The 20,777-nt window shown below is 43.7% G+C and overlaps 1 protein-coding gene across 2 annotated transcripts in view; it reads left to right on the top strand.

Moving 5' to 3' along the window:
* CDK17 (cyclin dependent kinase 17) overlaps window positions 1–20,777 on the top strand; it is a 1,505,117-nt gene that overhangs the window by 302,857 nt on the left and 1,181,483 nt on the right. For both annotated transcript variants that reach the window (XM_069629414.1, XM_069629415.1), the window contains exon 2: window positions 9,489–9,576. The gene's annotated coding sequence lies outside the window, so the exon portion shown is untranslated. The remainder of the gene's footprint in view (window positions 1–9,488; window positions 9,577–20,777) is intronic.

The raw sequence follows: 20,777 nt of genomic DNA, 5'->3' as shown, positions 1-20,777 counted from the left end.
TCCTCGTCCCAGTATTTTTAAAGGAGATGGAGTTCTCAACCCTACCGACACACATGGGGAGTCTTGTACAGAGGTGAAGTGGGCAGGGGAGGAGTGTGTGTTGGATGTTAAGGGGTTATCAGAATACTGCATTCCCCGGAGATAGTCGTTGTTCTCATGCAAAGGGGCTCCCCCTAGTAAAAAAAGGACGACATCCATGGATTTGTCATTGTACATATAGTACGGTCACATATCTTCAAACTGTATGACCAAGGTGGAACCTTAAGACTAAATGTATAAATTATGGAATAAAACAGTATCTTTCATTGGCTTACTTTCCCCCTTTGATTTCTATCTTGTTTTCATTACTAGTTGTTTTGTTGATACATTCCTCACACCAGTGTAACAATCAGTTGGGGTGGGGCCACAACAACAACAATCTATTGCTCTGTGAGACCCTTTGTCATATTGTCCTTTTTGTTTTCTCTAATTCAGCACACAGCCAACTCTTGGCTCTGACCCCTCTGTCAGTGGGCTCAGCAGCACTAGATCTCTGAAGGACTCCTCGTAAGGGAAAGCATTTCAAATACCTGGTGTTAGGCCCTCACAACTCGCAAGAACTCTTGAGCACATCTCAAGGCTGTCACACATCCATAACTCGATTTCAAATAAACCCAAAAGACATTGCACCACTGACCAGTATAATTGACGTATCTAGTAGGGACAGTTTGCTATTCTTTTAATGACTATTTGGATCTGAACCCATACAACTATGCATCCATCCCTGCAATCGCTACCACTCAATTATCTTATTTTATCTTTCCCTGTTTCTGACCTATGTCTGTCTGTTTGGTCCTTCGACTTTCTTCCTCTTTGCCATCTCCCACTCATCTTTTCCCATCTTTCTTTTCACCCCACAGACAACGGTCTGGCTTGCACCCTGGGTGGGGTCACAGTTCACCCATAGGGACAAGGTTTTGGTGCTTTAAGACAACTACAGTGATGATGTGCGTAGTATAAAAGCCAATTAACATACCATGCCACAGTGAATGGATGTGGACTGTATTGGCTTTGTTTGAAATGCTGCCCACCCTTCTCTTTATGGCTCTAACAACTTTCCTGCAGCTGCATGTTAGGCAAGATTGTGTGCAGTACCCTTTGGGAGACTACAGCAACCTTGTCCTCCTGACAATAGGGAACACAACCTTCTGTAAACATCTGTACTACGCAGGTTGGTAGTGTGGCCGAGCAGCCAGGCTTATCTCAAGAGGGCTCAATGTGAGCTGTAAGGTTGTAACACAGAGTTCCACAGTGACAGTTATTCAAATAAACACACTCAAAGTTTCTTGATTAAACAATTATTCATTTATTTAACAGTCAGTTATATAAGCCTTCTTCAGAAGGGAGAAAAACATGTAGTTAAACGTCGGGTTGAGCTGGGCACTACTTTATTGATTTATATTTCATTCAGTGCTATTAATCTTCATTTGGTGTGTAGGATTTTCTTATGCCTACTTCTAATTGTATCTGGAGCTACCGGGTTGAAAAAGAGCCTAGCGACACACGGGCTCTATGACTCAAATGACCAGAAAAAACGGAGTGGGAACCACCCGTCAGGCCCTGTGCTCCTACTGGCTCCTCTTGTGGAGCTTCCATAGTAGATCATAAATTAAAGATATTCTGTATTTAATTCAATTGATATTCTTCAATCATGTACTTCTGGAAACTTTGCAAGTATTCGTAAGTATTCTCTTCACAAGCGTTGAGTAAAAAAATGTTTGTGTTTTATTCACACAATTTTATGAATCACTGGTTCCTCAATTCAGAATGTAAGCTTATTTAGCCAATGCATTTCGGTGCAAAGCACCTTCATCAGGGCTGCACTTTATACAGAATAATATTGTAATTAAACAATCAACATATACATATCCATTTCGAACATTGCATTAATTAACAAAATATACATACCACCAGGTAGATGCATGAGAAAGAAATGGATTCATCCGTTCATGTAAATAAGTAAAGACAAAAGGAAAGGAAAATGAAAACATTCATTACCATCAGTGTGATTTTCAATCGAACACCGCCTCATTTGTGCGTGTAAATTAATGTTTTAAATTACCTTAGCTTCCTTACAGAACCGCAAATTGATTTGTTTCTACATATTTATGCTTCAGAACCCCCTCCCTGTTGGGATAAGCATGAGATCAGATTCTCTGTCCCCTCTAAACAGCATTTTTTTTTAAATGTGCCCGGCGTGCAAGCACAGCACGGCTTACCTGCATATCAACGCCGCCTTGCGTCTCCTGGGTTGGTTCGCGAATGCGCTTGCCTGCAAGCAGCCATAGTATTAATGCTGCCATGGCGATTGAGGCGGCGTCACTTATCCCCGATTGGACAGAGTGGATGCGCCTCCAGTCCCACCCTCCCACACAATGTGGAAGGATGGGACTGGGCGCCATGGCAACAGGGTATGTTGTGTGAGCTGTATTCAGTGCGATCGCATAGATATTTGAGTTCACATGGGAACTAATCGTGCAGACACTCAACGACATAAATGTTGTGATTACTGCTCGGTTTTGCAGATGGAACTATCCCTCCATTTTAGGGGTGCTGTACGATGTTTAAAACCATAGCCAGATGAACACACCCTTGTGTACATCTGTTACTTAAAGCTGCAGTACATCCAAAATATGGTAGCCATATTTACTCGTCTATGTGAACAAACAATCGAAAGCACTGAGTGTTCCCATATGATAACTTAGTTAAAACACACAAGAATAGTTTGTGTCCCTGGTCAAGGTTAATCAACCATTTTTACATACGCTCGTTTCTTGTTGATGATGCATCTATCTGTGTATTCCCCAATCATCACTAAATTGACTTGGACTTCATTTTCCAATCCGCACATAGGTGTCAAGCATTGCATGACCCACCTTTCATCTAAATGCATGTGTTGTATCTATATTTCACGTATTGCAATGCATTTCTATTTTGATCTAATGTCATCTTCCTCTCATACCTCCCCTGTAAATTGTATTATTAAAGCTATTTCAAAAAATTTCAAATATTTTCAGATATTTTCAGAATACTGGTGTAATATAAATCCCCCTGTGGTTATTAAAGAAAACAAGCATAATTGATCTCTTCATTCAGTCCCTTAGGTGTTAATGTTCCAAGCTTGTCGATCCAGAAGGATTCTCTCTGGTTGATCCTTGGTTGTAAATTCATATGTGGTTCCCTCTTGTCAACCACTTCAAGTATTTGGAATCTTATTTGTGACAGATTGTGCTTCTTCAGATCCCAGTGTCTGGCCACTGCCGAATTCTTATTGTGGTTCCGTATTCATGAGCGATGCTCATTCCATCTCACCTTTGCGGTCCGTGTTGTTTGTCCCACGTAATAAAGTCCACATGGGCATTTTATTGAGTAGATGATGTTATTGGTATTGCAGGTCCCAAAATTCCTGAGTTTTATCTTCTCACCACTGTGTGGATGATTAATTGGGTTACCTTTGATTAAGTATCCACAGTTGGAGCAATTAAGACATGGGAAAGTCCCAATTTTGGTTGTTTTCAGTTTTATTCTTAAGGTCCCTTGTCTTTACCAATTTGTCGGTCAAATTCTGGCTTCTTTTGTAGGCGAAAGTGGGTGGTTCCTTGAATAATGTTTCAACTCTCTCATCTAAGGCTAGAATGTTCCAGTTCTTTTTGATAATTTCTTTGATGCATTTGCTTTGAATATTTGGAAACCAACACTATCGGAGGTGTCTCCCTGCTTTTTTCTTTTGGCCTAAGCAGCTCTACTCTCTTTTTCGTGTCAAGTCTCGCCTCTGCTTCTTCAATTTCTGAAATGGTATAGCCTCTATTCAAAAATTTCTCTCCCATCTTAATTATTGCTTCTTCAAAGTCTGTGGGATCACTAACGATCCTTTTCACTCTTAGCATCTGGCTATAGGGTAGGTTTCTGATTAAACTTGGTTGATGGAAACTCAACTTGTGTATAATGTTGTTCCTATCGGTCGGTTTTTGATATATATTGGTTCTGTATCCTGAGGTCTCCTTGTTGACCTCTATGTCTAGAAAATGGATGCTTTTTCTGGAGAATTCTGATGTAAATTGGATTCTTTGGTCTATGTTGTTCAAATACTCCAAGAATTGTCAGTTCTTCATTCCCATGCCATGTTCCAAAAATGTCATTGATGTAACGAATCTATAACCCAATTTTGCTTTTCCACTCATGTTCTATTACATGCTCAACTTCGAATTTATGCATAAATGCATTGTCATAAGAAGGTGCCATTGTTGCCCCCATCGAGGTTCCAGCTATTTGTAAAAATAATTCTTCTTTGTATTGAAAGTAAGAGTTCTCACTGATAAATTCCAAAAGGGTCATTATGAATTCTTTTTGAGCGGGAATATCTCCTTCTTGGAGTAGTAACCACTCTACTGCCGCTCTACCTTGGTCGTGTGGGATAGACGTGTAAAGGCTTTTCACATCAATCGTGAAAAGAATATCTGTTGCTACGTATTCTGTTTCACTTAAATATTTCAAGGAATGAGTTGTGTCCTTCACATAGGTGCTGGTTTTTTGTATTAGGGGTTGTAAAAAATAGTCCATGTATATCCCCAATGGTTGTAATATGCTGTTGGTTCCTGCAACAATTGATCTGCCTGGGGGGGGTTAATGGGATCTTTATGCACTTTCGGTAGTGTGTAAAAGTGGGGAATTTTTGGAAAATTGTTAGTCAGAAACTTCTTAGTATGGTGATTAATCCAACTTAGTTCTTCTGCCTTAGTCAGTTACTCCTCCAAATTTTGTTTTATTTCAACAGTGGGATCTTTCTCCAATTTAGCATATGTGTTGTGATCGTTCAACTGTCTCCTGCATTCTGCATCGTAGTTCTGTGTCTAGAATTACCAATGCTCCTCGCTTGTCTTTACATCTTATGGTTAATTTTTCATCGATGTAGAGATTTTTTAACTCCCATTCATGTTTCATATTTTTCTTTCCTTTGGATTTGAAGTTGATTCTTTCAAGATCTTTGATGGTCTGTTTTTTAAACATTTCGATGGATGGTACACTGATTGGAATGGATCCACTCTTTCCTCTAAATTCTTTGTATTTCTCTTCTTAGACTTCCCTCTCCTCAGAGTTTTCCAATTAATTGAAAAATACTTTGTTTCATTTTCCTCTCGAGCAAAACATGTAGTAACACTTATAGTATACGTCAAAACACACTCTGTTTCTCTAAATCAGATTAAACCCATTGGGGATGACACACAAACACTTCCTACACCCTCAGGTGACTTAAATAGCTAGGACACTGTGGACATTGATTTATCACTGGTATATTTGGAGCAATACTGAGTTGGTTGAAAAGGATTAGACAGGGGGGAAAAAACAAAGGTCAACAAATAATTCATAAACTGGCAAGTAGTTTTTAAACCCTCCAATGCATAGTAAATTGACCCTTTTCTGAAGGAAAGACAAAAGCACAAAGTCAGAGGTAAGAAGAGTGTCTCAGGGAGCCAGGACAGCCAATGTTAGTTGAGCAAAGTCTAGGGGAGTTGCAGGTATTCTTGCAGGTAAATAAAAGTCTTGCACAATGTTTTTAGAAATGTTTGTAGAGATAAGATTCACTTGAAGGGCTACAAGCTGGGAGGCTTGTGAAGGGCAAAGCTGCAAGCAACTCTGCAATAGCAACCAAGACCATTCTCAACTGAGAACAAGCAAGGCTACACAACACAAGGTAAGTCCTCTTAGGTTTACAGTACCTTTGGTTAGAATAAATGGTTCCAGCTGGCTCATGTTCTTGTACAGCTCTGCAGATCCTGTTGTTCATGGGCCTCAGTCATGGGGACAAGAGGGAGGATGTCTGGGGACTCCTGCACTGCAATGGGACGGTCGGCGGCAGCAATGGGCAAACTTCAATTCAGCAGCACTTTGCGGTTTTAGCTCGTTGCGTCTATAGCAAAGTGTGTGCTGGGTCTAGAAAGTTACAAAATATAAGTAAAGTCAATTTCACTTCACTGCTCTTGGAAAGAGTCGTTTCACCAAGAGAAGGTATTTAATCCTTTGGGAAATCTGAGAGACTTCTTTGTGTCACTGCACTGAAGGTTCTGTGTGTCGCAATGTAAAGATGATGCCTATGAAGTTTGTTAGACTCCAAAATCAAAAGAGAAACAGAGTCCAAATCACAGAAAAATACATGAGAGAGTGGGAAAAGGGGCTCGCTCGCTCTCTCGCTCTCTCGCTCTCTCTCTCTCTCTTATATAGAAATTAAGTTCTAAAGTCCAGAAAAAGAGCTGGGGGTCTCTAAGGTAGAAGGGAATTGGCACATTTCTGAGAATTCTCCCTAACACTGAGTATTGGAGTACTGTATTGTTTTAGGGTGCTGGATGATAGAGGATGGCTTCTTCTCCTTAACCAGAGCCACCAAAAGATACTGGAAGTTGATTCACAGATCGGAAGTAGAGGTACAATTGTAAATGACAAGCACTTACGTCACATCCAGAGTATGAAGGCTTTCGTCCGCTTGAGTATGTGGATATCAGTGGAATGTAGGAAGATGACTCTCTTGATTTGTGTGAAATGAAGAACAGCCTTTTGGAACAAAATCTGGAACTGTATGTAGTACCACCATGTTGAAAGGAATTTCAGGTGGAGCTCTGATATTGGTAGTGCTCCCAACTTTCCCAACTTTTGCAATTGATGTGCGATAGTGAGGTGGATGTTGCAGCTTGAAGGCCTGTGGACGCAGTTTTGATGTTTGCCAAGCCGTCGGTAAAGGAAGCAGTTGGTTCCTGGATGGCTCGAAAAGTATCCCATTGAGAACCTAGGGTAGTAGGAGCCAACTCAATATTGAAACCTTCATCCAGGAAGATTAGGACCTGCTAGTGGCTACGCCTCACAGGATACCGGCTTTTATATGAGCACCATGTAATGAAGGGTCCCCAATGGTGAGAATGAGGCGAAGTTTACCAGACATTGTGGTTTTTCTACTGCGAAGCAATGGAGTCTACCTTCTTCAGGCCCTGTCGTTCAAGCTCTGCTCTGCCAGCTGTTTTCTTGTCAGTGTTTCCTGGCGGTAGATCAGAAACTCAACCAGTGGTTGAACCAGTGAAATCAATGGAGGTTCTGATGCCATTTGTATGTGTTGGAACAGTGAAGGCATCTGGACAAAGTACTGGGCGGCCAGGATCACTGTCCATGGTGAGGCGGTTGGTATAACAGGGGCTATGACTTAGTGCTAGTGTAGTGCAATTCTAAAATTACACTGCTACTGCGTGTCTCTGACACTGTAAATAGTGAGGATGTTTTTGTAATGCCCTGCGACTTTACCAAAATATTTAACATCAAGACCTACGTTTGTTACATTATATTTGTACATCATACTGTTCCAGGTCAAAAATGCATTCTCTCATTAATAAGTTTAAAAATTTTATTATTGGGACTGGAATATATATTTTTGTCTGTTTTTAATTTACATTTTCAGACAATCTGACTTTCAGCAAGGTAGTTTGAGCATGGATGTTAACCGGATATTTGCATATTTCTTAAATTATATACAATCAAATACATGTAATGCCCATTATACACACACTCCAGCCTACCCATGTTTCACAGGGAAATGAGCTTCTTTGGGACAATATGGTGATATTGAAGACATTTCCATGCCGATTTTGGATTGTTGTGATAAAAGTAGTTTTATAAGAGAAAGTTTGAAAAATAAATTGTAAAATGAAAACATTTCAAAATCACAAGTACATATTGGGAACATTTGGATATTCTTGTACAACAGAGGGTTGGCCACTGAGCCACAACAAATAACAGTGAACATACAGGAAACAAAAAGCGGTTGACAGAGATAAATTAAATGCAAATATTTAATGTCAATATGTGGTCCTGGAGAAGCTCCTGGTTGGAACTGTATCCAGAATAGCCTTAAGTTCCTCTCTATGAATTTATTTTCTGCAGATTTCCATTGATTCATCAGTATCATACAGCATTGCCTGTTCCGTTTGAGTGTCCTGCACCTCAGTAGTTGGTTTGCCCAATGGTTCTGCCACAGACATTATGCTGGGTAATTGTGATTCAGCAACAGCTTCCTAGATCAAGGTCACCTCTTCTTTCTCAGACCTCTGAGCGTGTGCTTCCTCCTGTGAGTGCATCTTTCCTTGACATTTTTTCTTCTCGGAAAGCTGACATATTTGAAAGGAACAGACCTGCACATATCACCGGTTTACATAACTGAGAGAAAATCCGGTGCATACCTAATCAAGGATAGCAGCCACCGGCGGCCAGTCCCAGCTTCGCCCTTTACCATGGAAATATCCCTTCAGCCAGTGCACACCTGAATTGTGCGTTCTTATCATACCAGCGCTTATGCCTGCATGCGTTCACACGGTATTCCTCTTTGCAGCCTGCCCCGGTTACCGGATTCCACGTCTTTACACAGGAAAGGGGTGGCTTGCTACAGCGGATTCCTGGTCTGCAACATCCTGACCTGATGCTTGAGGCCAGGTCGAGGGCCTGCCAACTGTAAGTCCGCAACAGGAAGGCTTTTCAGTATGATGGATGTGCCCAGGAGCTAGAGACCAACGGTGCCTCTAATACCCATGGGCTGACATGGATGACCCTGTGGCTATAGACCAGAGTTGTTTGTTCTTTTTGCCTTTGGCGGGCTTCAGTGCTGAAACCCGCCTCTGGCTCCAGTGTGTTTGGCAGGGCAGGAAGCGAGGGAGGTGCCCGAAATTCCCTGTCCTTAGTCTGGGCAAATTGTTTATTCATAGCTGTGCAATACACCGAGCCTCTCCTTGCTCTGCACATGGAGGTCTCTTTTTAAATCTGTAAAGGGACAGGCAATAGATGTCACTGTTGCAGTACTAAGCACGACGTAGACTACTGCAGGTTGCCACGTAACACATAAATAAATTGTGGGCTGCGGTTCCCTCGGCTCCATACAGATTTTCGCATGCTCTTGAAATACGTCAAGCCGCATGTAAAAGCAGCGCACTGCCCACACATCAGAGCATTAGCAATAGCATTATCTAATTATTTATTTTGTTCCTCATCTCGCATGTTCATAGGTTTAGAGCGTAATCTCATTATTTTGTACGTTTGTTTGTTTGCTTTAGTTGGCTGTGTGTTCTGTTGCCTTAGCATGCCAAACGTCCATCGTGTTAAAGGTTAAGTACATCTAGTATTCGTGAATCCTCTAATTCAGTTAAAATAAATTGGATTAGTACAATTAGAAGCATCTGGTTCCTGGGCCAAGGTCTCTTCATGTTTGAAGTGGACGCCAGATTATTATAGACGTTTTTAGGATGGAGTGTACACTAACCTTGTTTAATAATGATGCAGATCCTTATGAGACCAATATGAATGCTCTATTGATAACAGAAATGGAAAGGACTGCATGCCAAATTAAAAGTGAAACCATGTATTTGGCTGACCATTGCTTGTCCAGTGCTGTTAACATGTATATTTTTTAATCTTGTTCAAAGGGTTCTGTCGTTTGCCTCCCGAGGGCAGTCGTTTCAGACAGTGAGGATCCATGGAGGAAACAACTCATGGGGAGAACTAGGGTTATTGGTAAGCCACTTTTTTCATCTTTTTAATTACAAGTTGCCAATAGTTAAACATGCAAACCACCATATTTTGAGTATTATATGCATTCCTTGACGTATTTATATCAATATTTCTCCATCGTAAAGTCTTCATTAAATTCATAAGAACATACACATCTACTATCTGTGCAGCAACTTGCACACTGTACTAAAAAGTAATATCATCATTGATGGCCAGTTCTAAATTTAAATATCAATGATTCGTGGTAATTGAGGTAAGACTTCTTTGGACATGGTCGATCCACATAATTCTACTCGCTCCAGTATGTGTGAAGACATCTGTAATCCTTTCTTTAGATGACGTAGCATTTGAGTTTGCCCAATTTGCCAGCTAGTGCAAGATAGAAGTAATAGTGCCACGATCCTGGATATACCCCAAACCAACATCCGAATGGATTGCCTTTACTGGCCCACAATACGGGAGAGTGAATACAAAATAAGTTATTTTCTATGAATTTCAATTTTGCCAAAGACTGTCCCCCCTTTTCTCTGCAACAAAAAGCACTTTAAGCATATGCCCAAATATTTGAAAGTTTGCCATTTCCCTTTTAAGAGAGTTCATTCATTGATCATTAATGTTCGTGACAGCTTTTGATATTTTTCCCGTTTTTAGATCATGAAATTTAACATTTAATTTCAGTATACAGGCTTACGAAACTCTTAACAATCATCTTAAAGTTTCTGAAGGGTCCTTCTGCTCCTTGGCAGAAGAACAGCATTGGCTACATATGCTAGTAATGGTATTTTCTTGTCCCCTTATGTAGGACATTTTATGCAACCCATTTGTGTGCAAATTAAACCGAATGATAGTTAAAACACATCAGTGTTCAACTCCTTGTATGTTCTCAAGGGAGCCGTACATGTCTTACCACAGATTCAGTGCCTTCATGCAGTAACATTATATGTTTTAATAACCCTCTGGGGATGCCTAGCTCAAAGTATTGACCACTGCTGGGTTCGGTCCACCAGATCAAATGCTGTTGAAAGATCCATGAAAGCCAAAAACATAGGGCCTTTTTTCAGTAATGTGTATTTTGAGGTCAATAACAGAAAGTTTAGGTTCTCTAATTAATGGTCCCCAAACGTTCCCTAAAATCAAGTTGGGTATCCTTGAGAGTATCACCAGATGCAATACAATTAATCAAGTATTTATGAAAAACAAGTTCCCAAAAATATTTAGCCATCTAAAAATGAGACTAGTCGGTATGATTTTAGTAGAGACTTGCCACCTTTGTTATAAATCGCTACTTTAATTGCGCAGTGTCCTATTTTTAGAGCTGCATTACTAAAGACTATGGCCAAAGAGTTTAAACAGAATGGGCCCCATTAAGTCTATAATTGACTTGCATAGGTGAGATGGTGTAAGGTCCACGTCTCAATCTTTGTAGCTCTTTTATTGCCGTAATCACATCAGTATATGAAAAAATAAAGTTCCTGTGCAGCCCATATTCTACACATTCGCTGGTAAACAATCTACCCCATTGTCATTTGAAAATATAGAGCTAAAATAATTGACCTATTCAGATGTTTGAATGTTATTCTCTATACTTTTATTTATTTATAACGTGCCGGAAGCCTGCAGCATCAGGGCCCAACATGAACACAAAAAGACAAAGAGAAACAGGACGAGGTCAGCAGGAGGACTAGATCAGGGGGTTGCTTAAATAGCAGCGTTTTTAAGGATTTCCTTAAGGTCCTGTAATTCTGATCCAGTGTCAGAGGTGGGAAGAGAATTCCAGAATTTGGCCGCTTTGTCCGGAAAGATTTTCCCAGGCCATTCTCCTGTTTGTACCTTGGACATACAATCTCCATTTTGTTGGAGCCTCGTAGTGCTCTGGTTGGGCAGTACTGCAGAACCAGAGTTTTTAGATAAGAGGGGGCTGCTCCATAGACGCATTTGTGTATCATAGTACCCACTTTAAAGTTGATAAACTGGCTACCCATTCAGGATCGTATCTCCCTTCTGTGTGTTGAGATGTGCTCCCGCCTGGTAAGTTTATTGACAATGTGCACAGCGTTGTTTTGCAGCACTTGACATTTCCTAAGGTTGGCTGATGAGGCTCCTATCAATAAGGAGTTGTAATAATCCAACCTTGTTAGAACAGTGGCTCAAGAGATGGTCGCAGTATTGTCTCTGTAAATAAATGGGCATATATTTTTGAGGAAAATTGAGGGAATTGTTGTAATTTTTGGGCAAAAGAATGATATGGGCATCACATTTTAAGGAGGCCTCCAGGTAGATGCCCAGGGTTTTCACCTTGCTGAGAACAAGAATACAGCTTTCACCAATTTGAAAACTAGAGTAGGCCGGGCTTAGTTTAGCATGTGCTGCCTTTTGAACTGAAGATCAATAGTTCAGTATTGTTGCAGTTCAGGCAAAGCCAATAGATGACATTCAATCTTCGATTTGATGGTATATTATAAAAAGGTCTGCAGAGTCGGCCAGATAGTCCCTGGTTACGTCTATGACCAGCTGGGTATCGTCAGTATAGTTAGTAAAAACACATCCAGGTTGTTTAAGAGGGCACATAGGGTCCGTATATATACATTAAACAAAATCGGAGACCAGCTAGCCCCCTGCAGTACTCTGCACCAGATGAATGTAGTGGGGGAGCTTGCCTGGCCCCACTGAATGCGTGAGTCTCTGTCTGAAAAAAAGATGGCAGCTTTTGAAGCCTTAGCCATTATCATCCAGAAACTCCTCAACTCTATTTCCAACCAACACCAGAGGTTCCTCCCAGGCCTCTTGTGCTAGCTCTTGTTTCCTTGTGGCACATATCTTTCTATATTAATTTCTCTGTTCTAAGAGTGTCCAAAGTATTTTCCAACTTGTCTCTGCAATTTGAATTAAACCTCCCTTTTCCTTCTTAACCCTTTTATCTGAAGCATTTTTAGTCATCTTAAAGGAGATGAGCTGTATTAGCTCTTAATAGGTTGTGATCAGACCATTTAAGCGCATGTCCTCCCTTAATCAGTCTAGCCAATGTGGAGCTGCTTCTCTTGAGCCTTATTGTTGAAACATAGGTAGGTTCACTGTCTGCCAGAGTTTTCTTTTGTCATTTGTTAAATCCTGCTCCAAGTATTTGGGTCAAGTATTCCCTCTTATTAGTTCCTATACAACATGAGAGCCCCACAGTATTATGGCCACTCTCTTCACTGTCAAATGCTTGCAGACGTAGTGTCCAGTGTGAAAGCCGTTGAATGTGTTGAGTCGCTCACAGCTTGGGCTGCGGGACTCTGACTGGTGAGGTGTGGGAGAACTTGATCCCAGTGGGATTTACTATTTGTTGTTTTAATGGTTATCCCTATGCTTCAGTCCTCCTCTTCCTTCTGGCATACAGAGAGCCCTGTTTCAAGAAGCGGGATTGAGGGTAATGCAGCTCAGGAGCAGTGGTCTTTGTGTCCCACAGGCCTCTAAACTCTGTTTCGTCAAGTGCTGACCCTGCTGTTCTCCGTATACAAAAACAGGTAAAAGGTGACTTTGAGCAAATGTTCATTGCCCTGTGCTGCCCATGTGCGCTACAGATTTTTTGGCACAACAGATATTGCTTAATTTCGGCCCCATGAGACTCGATTCCCAGTACAGAGACTCACTAAAGCAGTTAGGGCCCCACCTATTCATTGACTGCTGGTGCCACATGAACCCTTAGTTGGATTAACGGTGAGGGGGGGGGCAGGTTCTGGGAATCCAGTCAGTTCCTTCGCTGGCAAAGGCTTCTGTGTAGCTGCACAGAGTAACTTCATAAAGTAACAGCCTCCCACCTCCACTTATCATGGAAGGAGGTGGGGGTCCCGCATTTGTGGCGTCTATATCATCTGACTTTCATAACTCACCCTTTTCCACGTTAACTTATGTTCTTCCGTGGCTGTGAAGAGGATTCCCGCTAAGGCAAAGGGGTTACAAGGGAAGAAATAGCACGGAGCAGCTGCAGTGACTCTGAAAACACTGAACTGTATTATGGATTGGTTGACGCCACACAGAGATTCCAGGCTCATGATTTCAGAAACATTAAAACATCATGACAGTTGTGTATATTTACTATGTTCCAGACCCACAGGAGGATTCAATAACTGAAGCAAAAATGTATACAGCCCTTTTTCTTCAGAAGTTGAACAAAAAATTGAGACCGGCCCAAACAACCTCCCTATGGCCATCACTGATCTCAAGAATAACACAGGGGCCCTTATTACAAGGTTGCTGGTAGGCTGCCGGTGGCCTACCAGCACCCTTGGCTTACCATGTCCACCGCCTGATATCCCGGTAATACCAGGATTACAGGTGGCAGAGGAACGGTAAATTCCCATTTCCATGGAGTGTCAGTGTTTCAGTGATTTTTCTGCAGGTAGGGCCTGAACTACCAGCAGGTCAGGCCTGATCCTACCGGCAGACTCTAGAGTATGCCGGTCCGGAAAAGGTGGTGGAAACCGTTGTTACAGGCACTTTTGTTCCAGACCGGTATCCTCATAATGAGGGTCAGAGATGCTAGACACAAGACTCCTAGCAGCTGGGAATACCCTGTGTATTCATGAACATGATCTGAACATGTTGGCCCTCCTGGCATAGCAACTATCAGGACAGGTTTCTGTCCTGACAGTCAGAGAAGCAGGAAGATGGAGAAAACCAGGCTCATAGAAAACACATCTGTGACCCTGTGGAGGTGATGAATAGGTCTTGCACGATCTTTCACCTGAGCTTTTGGGAAGGTTTCCAAAGTAGACTTAACACTCAAACACATTCATAGGGTTATCACTTAATTTCATCAGGCAAAAAATGTTTGTTTATGTTAGGTTTGTTTATTAGGTTTATATAGCGCTTTAATCCAAAGCGCTTTACAATATAACAACAAGGTACAATAATGAAAAAAGCATATTTACAATCATGAAACAAACCAGTGAAACAATATGTAGAACAATTTACTTGGATGTAGTATGTGAGGGAAGGGTAAGGAGGAAGGGAGAGGAGGTAGTCAAGGGAAGGAGGAACAATATTTCAATTATCTGGTTCAGATTCAAGTGGGTGTGAGAAGGAAGGGGAAGGGGAGGGTAGGAGGGGGACAGGTAAGTTGGAGAGGAGAGATGGTAGGGAAGGAAATTCAAGGGGGAGAGTGGAGAAGAAGGGCTTCCAATGAGGTGCGGAAGGAGGTGTAGGTGGAAATGGAGCGGATAGAGAGAGGTAAGGAGTTCCAATGTAGGGGTGCCAAGAGCTGAAAGGAACGGAAGCGTGAAGAGGCACATGGGGAAGGGGGTACAGTGAGTAAGAAGAGGTCCCTCTTCTTACTCACTGTAAGAAGCTAAAATGTGTAAGAAGAAAAAATGTGTTCCTGGAAGGACTAATTAGTCTCCAAATCTGCCTGCACCAAGAAAGTTATCATGCCCAAAATACCAGGAGCGAAATATGTTCAATTTAGATTGGCACAGCATCAACTGTTCCAAAATCTTGCCCCTTCCACTAAAAGGAAGGAGTTGTAAAACACGTCGACTTGGATAAGAGATGTAAATATTTCTCATCAATGGGGCTACAATTCTGGTTATATACAAATGCCAACCACACAAACTTACAACCAAAATAGTGCCGGAGATGATCTTGTGTTTCCATCAGGCTGCAACTGATGGAGAGCATGCTGTGGATGCTACTAAAGCTGAGCAGTAGTCCAGAGATGCAGAGCGAGGCCACAACATGGGCCAGAGGTGAGGAGGGAGAATTGCCAGCAGAAGCCAGAAGAATACTGTTAGATAAGTGCTTATTCAGTAGCTTTCTTGTGTGCATTTGACTGCTGGGTTATAGCTGTAATGCCACCTAATCTTTGTTTATGAAGGAAATGTTGGAATTATTGATCTGTACCTTTTTGAGTCTAAACCAACGGATCAAGCCCAGCCAGTGTAGATAGTTTCCTTACTAATGACCTCCCATCTGTTCTGTTATCAGTGGGAAAGAGGTTTGATTTCATATACTGCCCCTTACTCCCCACCATCTATTCTAAACAGTGGAGGGCTTCCTGACCGCACTATCAGGTGGGGTGAGCACCATGCATCCCTTCACAGTCCTGTGGTGGGGGAGGGGGATTGTATGTTTCACTTGGCACACAACACTGGCTATTGTGGGGGAAGTGGAGGTATTGGAGTAGTTTTCTCACATTTGAGGTAAAGATGGAATAGATTGTTATACTTTGTTTGGGAATTCTAAGGGTCTGGAAGGAGGAAACTGACACACAGGTGGCATTGTTGTGGCCATAAACCTTTAATTTGGTGATGATAAAGGAGGAAAACCTCTAACTATCCCTAAAACTTCAACTCAATACTACGGATGTTGTCAGAATGTCCAGGAAAATGTCATGATGCCTACCTCCAAGGAGCCAGGTCCGACCCAGCAACCCCAGAGGCAGGCATCATTTCCCCCAGGGGAGTGCCAGCGGGCCCAAACTGGGGCCCTTTGGACGCAGTCCTGGCGCCAGGCTCATGTTGGACCCCTGTCCTGGCGCCTTAGGCGCCAGGCTCATAAAGCTAGACATGTGTTCAAGTGTTTTAAAGTGCACTTACCTGATGCAGACCATGCTGCTACATGCAGGCCCTCTTGAGGCCTGAATGGAACTACTTTACCTGTGGGACTACTTTCCACCCGGGAGTTGTCGGGGAAGGATACATACCTGATCGGTGGAAGGATACACACTTGGAACTCCTTCCAAAGCTATTTAAACCACACCCGATCAGCAACTCACGCTTCGCGTTGTTCTGCTCCTCGCAGCTGGACACTCACCGTGTCAGCTCCTGCATCTGGACCTCAGCCACGCCTGTCCGTATCCTGGGTCACCTGCAAAGGGAGACAAAAGACCTTACCTGCTAAATCAGCACCACGGAGGCACCACACCGACGATCCTGAAAAGGAAGACATCATTTTTAAAAGCATTTCGCTACGATCGCTGCAGCGCTGCATTTCTCTCACCTATCCTGGACGCCTCCATCTTCAGCAGCGATCATCCGGATCCACAGCCACTTCCCAGAGCCTAGAGAGAAAAAGACGAGAACAAGGTGAGAGAAGGAAAGGAATAGGAAAAGCTCAGTTTCCTTCTAAGACTTATCTGTTGGGTCATTCCCATTTCATTTCGGGTCTTGCCGCTTCCAGGCATCCGGACCCCGGCCCCTATGGGGAAAAAAGACAAAGACATTGAATGAGCGAATGCAAAGACATTACCCGAGCGCTCATCCAGAACTTACCTGTCACCTGCGAGCCAGAGAAGCCAGAGTAGAGGGGCCCTTCCTGTCCATCTTCAGAGTCCTGCGCTTCACCATTGAAGAAGCATCAGCACTCGAAGCCAGACCTGCGCCTCCGTGGGAATCAGGTGAGCGTTACAGAAAATTAAAAATCCACCGTCCTGTGTCAAAACCTATTTCCTTCCCTTACACTCTGAAGTAAACTAAAGGTTTTAGGGTCTTCTTAATATAGAAGAATGGTTTCCTTCTTCTGTAGAGCAGATGACCATGCCCGTAGTCTTGAGGGGCTATTTCCAGAGGCAATGACTCCCTTCCCCAAGGTGAAGTCTCTTTCAAAAGCACCACATAAAGTTCCAGTTTGAAAAGTCTTAGTTCATAAATGAAGTACATTTCCAACTCAAAAACCTTGGTGCCAAGAGAATGACTCCATTCCCTTGGCTTTTATCACAATGTTCACAAACTCTCACAATGCCTAGAGAATGACTCCCTTCTCTAGGCCTTTATTACAATGTTCACGATGCCAGGGGAGTTACTCCCCTCCCCTTTTCTTTCTTATACTGCAGAGTTTGCGTAACAAACCTGGTTCACTAACCTGCCAGGTACTGTTATGAGGAAGATGTTTGTCACGTTTTCTTTTTTCTTGTAGCTGTGGCTCCCAGACCTGTATTTCATGATTCACTGTTTGTTCACAGTCCTCTTCTTGGGGTCTTTATCTTCGATTCCCCTTGGAGTGGGTGGGGGTCCCTGACCCACCCCTGGCATCCTGTGGACCTATCTCTGCCACTGTAAATAGGAAATCTCCCTCTAGAATTCACACTTCTTTGGTTGGGGTGCTAAACCCTGCGGGTTGGTGCCAGGTACTGTAACGAGGAGGACGAGGAGGAGGATGAGGAGGATTCTTTCCCACATCCTCTTTCGGTCTCCCGTGCTGCCTCTTATCTTTGAGTTGGTCTCTGCACTTCCCTGGGCCTTCCCGGGACAATGGAGGGTTTGCGGCACCTCTGCAGTGTTCAGGACTCGTGGTGGCATTTGGGTAGTGTTTCCTGCTGCTTCAAACGTCTTTTCACCTGTTCCCTTTGTTCCTCCAGAGCCCTGTTCTACAAGCCTCTCGTACAGCAGACGGGGGTCGCTGTCCGCCTCTCTCCCGCAGCTCCCACCTGGTGGAGTTTCAAACTTCCCTGATTGATGCTGCACACATTTGAAGTCGCTAGCGAGCCCTGCACGCTCTGAACGGTCTCTCTTCTGCAGTCCTTAATTACTGTTTATATTAGTTGGCAAGTGGTGGTTGGCAAAAGTCCTGTTGTCCTCTCTTGCTTACCTTTTATTTTTGTTTTTGCATTTGTCACAGCGCACTCAACTCTCAGGTATCTAGGTGCTAGATACATTGAAAGGGGGTATGTACAGGGAAAATTAATATTGCTAAGAGTCACAATGTCGTGAAGCGTCCCACAGGGGACATGTCTTTTTCAGGGACGGTGCAGAGGCATGGTTGACTTAAACGGCTAGGTATTCAGGGATTTTCTGAAGGGCCAATAGTACAAGTGTCTTCTAAGTGCGATGGGGAGGTTATTCCATAGCTTGGCTGCTGTGACAGAGAAGCTTGAACCTCCAGCAGACTTTCGATAGAACCCGGGTACTTTGAGGTAGTGGCAGTTCCCTGTTGTAGAGTTGGGATGTATTTCTCGATGCTTTGGGAGAGGTATGCCAGGGCATTGTTCGTGAGGCACTGGTGGGCCATGGAGAGAGTTTTAAACATGATTTGTTTACAAATCGGCAACCTGTGAGCGTTTTTTCTTGCTTCAGAGATGTGGTCGTGTTTGGACAGATCAAGGGCATCTCGGAGTGCCTTGTTTTGTATGGTTTGAAGTTTGCACACTTCTTTCAAATGTACCTACAGAGAGGGCGTTGCAGTAATTGAGTTCTTGTGGAGCAATGGTTAGCTTTATAGTGTGCTATTGTAGATGGCGACAAGGGCCTCTGTGTTGGTTGCTAGATTAGTGAGGTATTTAAGGTCAGTGAGTAGTGGTAGAAGGTGGAATTGTTGAGGTTTTAGGTGCAGCGGGGAAAGGTCATCTGTTCTGGCTGAATGAATGGGGCTGGGCCGTTTGCTGATAGGGATGTGGAAGGTGATAGTGTGATGATCGGACCAGGGCAGGGTTAGTGATAGTTTGGCTGGAGGTGCTGCAATTGAGGTCTGCTCTCCAGTCAAGGGTTCGACCCTGGGTTTGGGTGGGTTCGGACATCACTGGACTGGTTGACCTCCTTCCTCTCTGACCGACCTTCCCAGGTTCAACTGGGCCCTTTTCTCTCCCCATCACACTCTCCACCTGCGGCGTCCCTCACGGCTCTATCCTCTCACGATGGCTCTTCAACATCTACCGTGCCAATTTGATCTCTGCCTTATCTCCTCTCTTCCAGTGTTATGCAGACAACACGCATCTCTCCTTCAAGCGTCTGTCCCACTTCCTCCTCTTCCTCTCTCATTCCTGACTGTCTGACTACTGTTCAGGCATGGTGTGCTGCTAACGATCTCATTGGGAGCCCTCCGTGGGTGTCCTCCCCTAACCCTTTGTGAGGCAATAAACCTTGGTGTCATCTTAGACTCCTCTCGCTCCTTCTCACCTCACATCGCGGACCTTGCCAAGAAGATCCACTTTCAGCTGCACCTGCTCAGAGGCATTCTATTTCCTAACCTTCCCCCAGAAACTCTGTCACCAGAGCTCTGGCCCTCTCTAGGCTGGATTACTGCAATAGCCTCTTCCTCAATCTGCCTAAATCCCCACTTCGACTAATCCAGAATAAGACTGCAAGACTTATCCTTAGCCTCAAGCCCAGGGACCGCATCTCTCCAGTCCTAAAATCTCTCCACTGGCTCCCGGTTGTTGCACGTATCAAGGTCAAGACCCTCTGCATCATTCACAAGGCTTTCTGGTGCCTGGGAACCTGCTGCCTCCAACTCTCCATCTCCCTAAATACCTCCCTGCTAGAGCCCTTTGGTCTTCTAGCTCCAACTCTCTGCAGGTCAGACGCTTTTCCAACAGAGTGTAGTTAGATCTCTCTCTCTTCCGCAGGAGCCTTCCTCTGAATTGGCCTCCCTGCGCCTCTCAGGCTTGAGCCAGATCGCCTTAAGTTCCGGAAGCTTCACAAGATCCTACTTTCTTCCTTCCCTCTCCCCTAGTAATGTTCCCCCCTATGCCACATTTTGACTGGCTGCCTGGTTCTTTGAGTCACCAGGCCCTCCTCGCCCAGACTACCCCAGCACTTCATTCTCCCCTGACTCCCTTTACCCCAAAACCTGCACTTGCCTTACTGGGCTCCCTCCCCCTGTATTAGCCTGGCGTGACCTCTACCCCTACTGAGCCCGATCCACTCCAGTCCTCGCACTTTGCATGTGGACCTGTACTCCTTGCTTTCCCCTGGCCCTTGTCCACCTGGCCTCCCTGTAGTACTTGCTTAGCCCATGGTCCCTCTTCTTCCCCTCCCACCCCCCGCAACTTGCATGCTCTCCACTCTTCCCTTACCATTTTAGTATCAACGCATTCCGCGGTGACTGGCACTCCCCTCCCCTGCAATTCTTGTTACTGCACTTGCACCATCCGAATGACTCAAGCCCTAATAGGACCGTTTTCTTTTGTTATTCTTCATCCCTGTTCTCCCTCCCCCCCCCCCCCCATCTTTTGTCTTGTCGCCTTGAAACATAATTTGCTGTATAGGTGCATTATAAATGCCCAATAAATAAATGTAGGGTTGTAGCTAGGTCTTTAGCGTGTGTGGCAGTGGGGTCATTTAGACCGAGGTCTCCTAGAACTAGGATTTTGGAGCTAGGTTTGATGTAGTAGTTGATCTGCAGAAGGTCGTCTTGAAAGGATTAAATGGGGCCTGGTGGGGGCCGTAAATTAGGTGGAGATTGATGTTATTAGTTGGTGATGGCGAGACTTTGGTGGAAAGCATTTCGCA

Source organism: Ambystoma mexicanum, chromosome 12 (genome assembly GCF_040938575.1).
Source record: "Ambystoma mexicanum isolate Mex_15411 chromosome 12, UKY_AmexF1_1, whole genome shotgun sequence".
Classification (NCBI taxonomy): Eukaryota; Metazoa; Chordata; class Amphibia; order Caudata; family Ambystomatidae; genus Ambystoma; species Ambystoma mexicanum.
Note: the sequence above shows the minus strand (reverse complement) of the source record. Positions and strands in the feature narration are given on the sequence as shown.